Source organism: Pteropus medius, unplaced genomic scaffold (genome assembly GCF_902729225.1).
Source record: "Pteropus medius unplaced genomic scaffold, Ma_sr-lr_union100, whole genome shotgun sequence".
In the NCBI taxonomy this organism is placed as follows: Eukaryota; Metazoa; Chordata; class Mammalia; order Chiroptera; family Pteropodidae; genus Pteropus; species Pteropus medius.
In genome coordinates this window covers 2,093,786-2,101,738 of record NW_024351735.1, presented here as the reverse complement: position 1 = coordinate 2,101,738, position 7,953 = coordinate 2,093,786, and the positions used below count along the sequence as shown (strand labels likewise).

The following is a 7,953-nucleotide window of genomic DNA, read 5'->3' as shown; positions in this document are numbered from 1 at the left end:
TGTTTGGTTGTTTGTTTGCCTACAAATGGCCAATTGTTCCAGTGCCATTTGTTGAAAAGGCTAACTTTCCTCTATTGAATTGCTTTTGTACCTTTGTTAAAAATTAATTGAGCATATTTCTGGAATCTTTATTTTGTTCCATTGCTGTATATGTCTATCTCTCTGACAATACTTGATTACTATCTTGATTACTATGGCCATATAAATAAGCCTTAATATTGGGTAGAATGATTCCTCTTACTTTGTTCTTTGTCCCCTCAGCTTCCCCAGACTCTCTGGACAGAGGGAAAGAGTCTTGGCCAGACCACTTGCTATAGCTGGATTCTTCTTGCCCATTTTGTCCTGACTCTGTATATCAGTCTGCTTGGGCCACCATAACAAAATACCACAGACTGGGTGGATCAAACGACAAATTTATTTTCTCAGTTCTGGAAGTGCTATGGTCTGAATGTTTGTGTCCCCACCAAATTCATAAGTTGAAATTTAACCCCCAAAGATGATGGAATTAGGAGGTGGGCCTTTGAGAGGTGCTTAGGTCATGAATGTGGAGCCCTCATGAATAAGATTAGTGTTTTTATAAAAGAGGCCCCACAGAGCTCTCTAGCCTGTTCCACCGTGTGAGGACACAGGAAGAAGGTGCCAGCTATGAAACCGGGAGAGGCCTCACCAGAATGTGACTATGCTGGTATTTTAATCTTGGACTTTCAGCCTCCAGAACTGTGAGAAATAAATTTCTGTTGTTTATAAACCACCCAGTCTGTGGTATTTTGTTATAGCAGCTTGAACATATCAAGAGAGAAAGCTAGAAGTTCATGATCAAGGTGCTGGCAAGTTCTGATTCTAGTGAGGCCTCTCTTCTTGGCTTGAAGCCACCTGCCTTCTAGATCTTGATCTGGATGGTGGTTTCGCAACTGTGGGAATGTATAAAGATTCACCATTCACTGAGCTATATACTCTTAAGATTTGGGCACTTTACTGTATGTATTTTTAATCTTGGACTTTCAGCCTCCAGAACTGTGAGAAATAAATTTCTGTTGTTTATGAACCACCCAGTCTGTATTTTGTTATAGCAGTTTGAACATATCAAGAGAGAAAGCTAGAAGTTCATGATCAAGGTGCTGGCAAGTTCTGATTCTAGTGAGGCCTCTCTTCTTGGCTTGAAGCCACCTGCCTTCTAGATCTTGATCTGGATGGTGGTTTCGCAACTGTGGGAATGTATAAAGATTCACCATTCACTGAGCTATATACTCTTAAGATTTGGGCACTTTACTGTATGTATTTTTAAAAGGTAGAGTCCTTTTTTTAAAAAAGAAAAAAAAGGATTCACTCTGAAATTTTTACAGTTGAAGTGTTATCATGTCTGGAATTAGTTTTAAAATACTCCAAAACGGCTCATGGAAGACTGGCTGTGAGTTAAGTGTTGAAATCGAAGGATGGCTTATAATATAATTCTTTTACATGTTTGAAATTTTCCATAATATAAGGGTTTTTTTTTTTTTAAATGTCTGACAAGATAATGTTATCAAGGATGTGGAATAATGGAAATCCTCATACACTAGTGGTGAGAATGTAAATTGTAAACTGAACAACTAATTCATGTTATCTAGTAAAACTGAAGATAGATATGCCTTATAACCCAACAATTTTTCTCTGAGGTTATAAGCTAGAGAAACACTATCACATGTGCTCATACTTGTGTGTACATGTAAGACAATTCACACACATTTTTTATAATAAATCAATATAAAAAGGGAAAGAAACAACTCAAATATCAATTGACAGGGGAATGAATAAATTATGACATATTTACACAATGGAATTCTATACAATAACTAAGTTGTATAATCAAAATGAATGAGCAAAAACTTTGTAAGTTGCAGAATAATACTACAGTAATACCATTAATTAAAGGTTCAAAATTTGCAAAATAGAATAATATATTTTAGGGATATATATATATATATATTAAAGCTATAAAGAAAAGCAAGTGAATGATAAACATAGGGTGATACAATTGGGTAGAGGCCTATAGGGGCTTCAAAGGTTCCGATAATATTCTACCTCTTAAGCTGGGTGATGGGTGTTTATTTTAATATTATTTTTTTACTCCACATATGTTTTAAAAACTTATATGTTTAGAAATATTTTATAACAAAATTTTTTAAAATAATTTTTATTGTTTTTCAGCAGCCTTAGGACTTGACTCATAGGTAGTAGTGTGGTATGATGCAAAGAATATAGGATTATCAAAATTTGAGAAACCTGGATTTTAGACCCAGCTATCCCACTAACTAGTCTTGTGAGCTTGCACAAATCTTCACTTCTCTTAACCCAAGTTCTCTCATCTAGAATATGGGTTGGTCAGCAACATTTCCCAACTCTATTCTTCAGAACACCAGTTCTAAGATATCTGTAGATATTTTGTAGCAACAAAACCAAAAAAGCTTTGTGGTCAAATTAGTTTGGGGAACTCTAGATTAAACAATACTAAGAGGTTCTCCCCACAGCAAAACTTCTCAGAGCCTTGGATTAGTGACAGAAACAAAACATAAATTCAGGTTTCTTTATATTTATTGTAAGACTCTTTCCATTAAATCACACTTGAATTTTAGTGTATTGGTTAGTCTACCATCTTGAGTCAAAAATAATAGCTAATAAAAAATTTCAAATAGGAATGTGTTCTATAAATAGTAATAGATTTCAAATAGCTGAAATCCACAGGTTTTAGAATCTCTGATCTTCATCGATGGTAGCTGAATAAAATTGTGGGGTTTGGAAATACAGAGACATTCAAGAATGTATCATATAAGATGCTTATCATTTAGCTGCATTATTGGGCAATCCTTGAGTTTCATTTCAGTCAACAAGGTTAACAACTTTGTTACCTCATCCAGGGGTACTGAGGGGAGAGTCTGTCTCTGTTCTCCAATAAAACTAACACCAGGCAAGCATTCTTTCTTCACAAAAGACTTCTTACAGAATTCTACAAATGTCCTACATTCTCTTTACCTGAATAGATGTAAAGTTTAATATTCTCGAAAAGGACACTCAGACCTAACTAGTCAAAGTTTATTTCAACCCACATGTTTGGCAAAGGGAGGTTTCAGGATATCTTCTGAGAATCGCTCATAATATGTATTATTGTAAGACTCAGGAAAAGTGTTAATATTTTCCTTTATAATCTCTTATGCTTTTTTCTATGCACACATATACACACAAAAATAAGATAAAAATAGATAATATTTTGTAATAATTTTTCATGTAATATATCATGGAAGTCTTTAATAAATAAGGTTCTATATGAATCCTATTTAATGGTTGCTCAGTTTACACTGTGTGATATAATTTATTGATTCAATCCCCTACTTATGAACATTTAGGTTGTGTGCCATATCTAAACATTACATTTCTTAAGTAAATTGCCTCTCTGTGTCCTTTGACCACTTTTCTATTGTGTTATTGAAAGGTGCCTTAAATATTAGTGATGGTAAATTTATTTAATTTATTAAAGTTTTTAATAATCATGAACAATCTTCTTTCTTCCTCTCCTTCTTCCTTCATAATTTAATTTAAAAATCATTATGCAGGTCTGAGTATGGGAGGTGGCTGGAGTTTACACAAAGAAAGCAGCCAAGCAGGTGACAGCTTGGCAGGCATTAGAAGAGTATATACAGGAGAATTGAGCAATAAGAAAATATACTGAAGATAATGAGAGACAGGTTTCTCACTGTTGGAGATGGTAATTACAAATATGGAAAAGGAAAAAACTAGAATTACTTTTGTGTGTTGGATTAGAATTATAGGGATTGATGTAATATAGAGATGTAGAAATAAATACATGTGTTTGTATACATATACATATATATACAAAAAAGTATGTATGCATGCACACATTTATATATTCCCTAGCTCTGTACAATTAGATGATCTGTAGCAGTGAGCACACCTATCGCCAGATCTTGGTATCTAAATACAATTTTCCACTAAAAGGCTCCTCATGAAATGGCTAATTCTAGGTCTGAGTCTACAATATGAGTCTACAGCATCTTCTTGTAACCAGAAAGTAATAAAGTACTGATAGACTGATGGGACATATCAAAAGAACACAGGAGTCACCTTGAATGGGAGTCTAAATCTGGACCAAATCTGGGACAATTTGCGCATCAAAATAAATAATGATGGTAACAGATTACATTCCATTGAGTAGAATAAGAATCTATGAGTTTACATTGATGGAAATGGACAAATGAATATATACATGGGAAGAAGACAAAATTCTTTCTTAGAGTCGAAGGCCACCTATTAAGTTGAAAAGGAGCGATGGAGTTAGAAAATTGCCACTTGTCAATCATTATAGTGATAATTAATTCAGGCAGGGAACATCCATTGATGCTAAAACCAGAAGGTGAGAGTTGGATGAGAACAAGATATTTACACAGCCTCAAAGCTTCTTCCCACAAAATACTGATTAGTTTTAGAGGGGAAAAAAAAGTAATTTTGCCATCAGACACTATTACAATTATTTTGTGACAAACTGACATGCGCTATATGATGGAGGTGCAGTAAGAAAAGCACAGCATCGCCTCTGTGATATCCTTGCCAAAAATGCACAACCTTAATCTAATCATGAGGTAAGAAATGTCAGAGGGATATTCTACAAAATAACCAAGGAAGTATTCTAGATTTAAGGCAACTGAAGAGACACAACAATACACAAACACACATAACAATGTGTGGCCCTAGATTAGATCCTGTTGCTTTAAAGGACATTATTGAGACAGTTAATGAAAATTGATGGTGTCTCTGAGTGAACAGTATATGGGAATTCCCTGTACTATTCTTGCAGTTTTCTTCGTAAGTTTGAAATTATTTCAAAAGAAAAAAGAAATAGAAAAAATTATAAACAAAAAAAAAAGCGAGGAGAGTCCCAAATTTGTAGTCAGATGCAGGGCAGAATGCTCAAATAACCTCTTCTTTATGGTAAATAGATGAAAGAAAATTCTTTAAATGAAAGAAAAAATGAAGGCTCATGTGTCTATAAAATATCAATATTTCTTGCATAGGCCTTTAGTGAAAATATTTCAGCAAATAAAAAATGTGTATTAATTAGCAAAAATATTATAGAAATAGATCAATCAGAAAAGGAGGCAGACCTACTAAGGTCAATGTGATTATTGCCACGATCTCAAGAACAGCTATATACTGAAAAGCAAAAGTTTAAAGCGAAGAAATTGCACACAGTTCAAAATTCAATAAAAAATGTAGTACTACGTACATATATGGTACTGTGGACCTAGGGCCAGACACTATTCTCAAAACGGGCTCAGACCTAAATTTAACCATCTGGAATGCTCTTTCTTTTTTTCTTTTTTTGAGAATCATCCTACTCAACCTTTTCAAATAAAAGATACCCGTTTTAATAGGAAGTTCGTATTTCATCATAAAGATGAAGAAGCACACCATGTCCTTAGCTTAGCTGAGTTAATCTCCAGAGAAGCAGGTTATGTTTTAGCAATGCATTCTGTATTGTAGAGACATTGCTTAAGGCAAATTTATTTCATGTGGTCATGTGTAAGCGTATCAATCAAGGAACTTAGGGACTGGTGGCTTATGTCCTAACTTATGTCTGTACTTCTGTTAAAAGAAATAATCTTTTATTTCTAATATAAGCACTCTCTAATATAGTCTTGACTATAAGCAGGATGGAAGCCATTCTCGAGTCCAATTTTACAAATAAGGAAACCACATCTAAGCAAGATGAAGCACCTTTCCCAAAGTTGATACTTACAAATGACAGAAGTTGGGCTCAATATAGATGCCCTATCTCTAAATTTGCTGCAATTTCCATGACACCAGGCTCACGCAAAAGAATCATGAATCAACATAAGCAATAATCCATGATCAAACCATTGTTCATATTTTATCATGTATAACTCAAAAGCTCATTAGTTCAATAATAGCTAATATAAAGTACTCATGTGTAACTCATTTTAAAACATTTAACTTTTAATGGAAGCACCAAGAAGTACTTAAAATATTAGTGATTATGGTACAGAAGCTGAAGCATACACCTTCTTTCATAATCTCCACACATATGTTCTTCAATATTTCTTGACTGGCTGCTGCTGTTCAGTTCAGACTGACATTCAAGATGCAGATAAAATTTGTTGAATCAGACCAGGTTATAGCCCATAATCTGTGACAACAAGTCTGATCATGTCTGCTCAGCAGAAGTCAAGATCAGCACTCAAAATAATTCCAGACAGCTTCAGAACACATAATGCTTAAAAAAACACTTAACATTTTCTAGAATGCTTAACTAATGTGGCATCAAACTTGAAAGAAAATAAGTAGATTTACATCATGGTTGAAAATAGAAGTCATCCAACCAAGTCTTCCCATAACGGTTTTCACATGTTTTAAATACGGCATAAAGAGATATAATAGAAGTATTAGATGAGGCTGTCACTATTTAGTCTTTAAAAGTCAATGAATATTCCAGCAAAATGCATATGCTTGCTCTCATTTTTTTAAAGGTGGTGAAGTAAAGGCATAGTTTAGAAATTATTATTCACTTAAAAGCTATTCATCTACAAATATTTATTGACTATGTGCCAGGCACACAATCTAAGTGAATGTATCATTTTCTTATTTTAATGATGAATATTGATAAGTAAGTTTTGGTTAAAATAAAATATACCAAGCATACCTGAGCATGCTTGAAACCCAAACTGTTAGTTATTTTAGAACATTTTTTTTATATCAGCTAAGGCACTTTCTGAAGTGTTCATGTCACATGCTATAGATATTGTCAGAATTATATCAGAATTAAATCAAACAGTCATGAATTTTAGAGATGTTGTAGAGAATGAGTTTATTATGTTTGAAAAAAGTGAGAGAACTAGATAGAAAAGTGGTGGTTGAGGGCAGAGGATGAGGGTAATGAAGAATGAAATGATGAAGAAGACCTGGAGGAAAAGAATATTAAATGTAAATCTGATTACATCACTTGTTTGCTCAAACTCCTTGAAATTCTGAGAACAACACTGTTGGTTTCCTATCTAATAGCTATTATATTTCCCTTTCTTCCTTGCAGATAGACGCCACATCCCATCACAAAAGATGAAAATGCCACCTATTTTCCCAGCATTCACTGCAGCTGGGGGTTCCCATGTGATCTGGTTCTGGCCAATGAGAGACAGGGAATTCTGATAGAAGCTTCTGGAAAAGACTTTACTTCCTGTTGACAGACTCTGCCACCTTTTTCAGGCCACTGAACATTATTGTGTAAGAATATGATGCTTGGAATTGCTGCAGCTATTTGGGAACTACAAGGGGATATGTCATGGGACTTTGAGATGTATTACACACATTAAGAATGGCAAAGTGAAAAAATAAACTGGCCCAGGGACCACACTTCTCATTATGTAAAATTTTTATGTTTTCCTTGTTTAAATCATTTTTAGTCAAGTCTTTTGTTGTTGTTACTTGCAGCTAAAAATATTCTAATGAGTATATTTTATTACTGCCTTAGAATAAAGTCCAAATTACTTCCTGTAACTTTTGAAGTTCTTAAACGCTTACTAATCTGGCCTGCCTTTACTTCTCTAGGCTAATCTTTCACCATTGTTTTCATTCTTCAGTTTTTCTCAATTCTCCAGACAAAGTCCTCTCTCTTTCCTTCAGGCCGGTTTCTAACTGGTACCCTCTTCACTCCTACCACTACTAGTTTTACTGTCCATTATCGCTCATCCTTTAGGACTCAGTGAAATGTCACATCCTCCTAGAAGCCTCTACTGACCACCCAGGATATGTATTTGCCACATTTATGAAGTTCCTAGAAATTTGAACTTCCTCAGTTATAGCATATGTTCCATTTTATCATAACTGCTTAACAAATTATGTAACCCATGCAAGCAAGGTCTGTGTCTCTCTTGTTCATTATTGTATCCT

The 7,953-nt window shown here is 34.3% G+C and overlaps 1 long non-coding RNA gene across 1 annotated transcript in view; it reads left to right on the top strand.

The window, feature by feature from the left end:
- The window catches only part of LOC120589059 (uncharacterized), a 28,011-nt gene extending 20,595 nt beyond the window's left edge, over positions 1-7,416 (top strand). The window contains exon 3 of the long non-coding RNA XR_005649371.1: positions 7,097-7,416. This is a non-coding gene — a long non-coding RNA (uncharacterized LOC120589059). The remainder of the gene's footprint in view (positions 1-7,096) is intronic.
- The last annotated feature ends 537 nt before the right edge of the window (positions 7,417-7,953 follow it).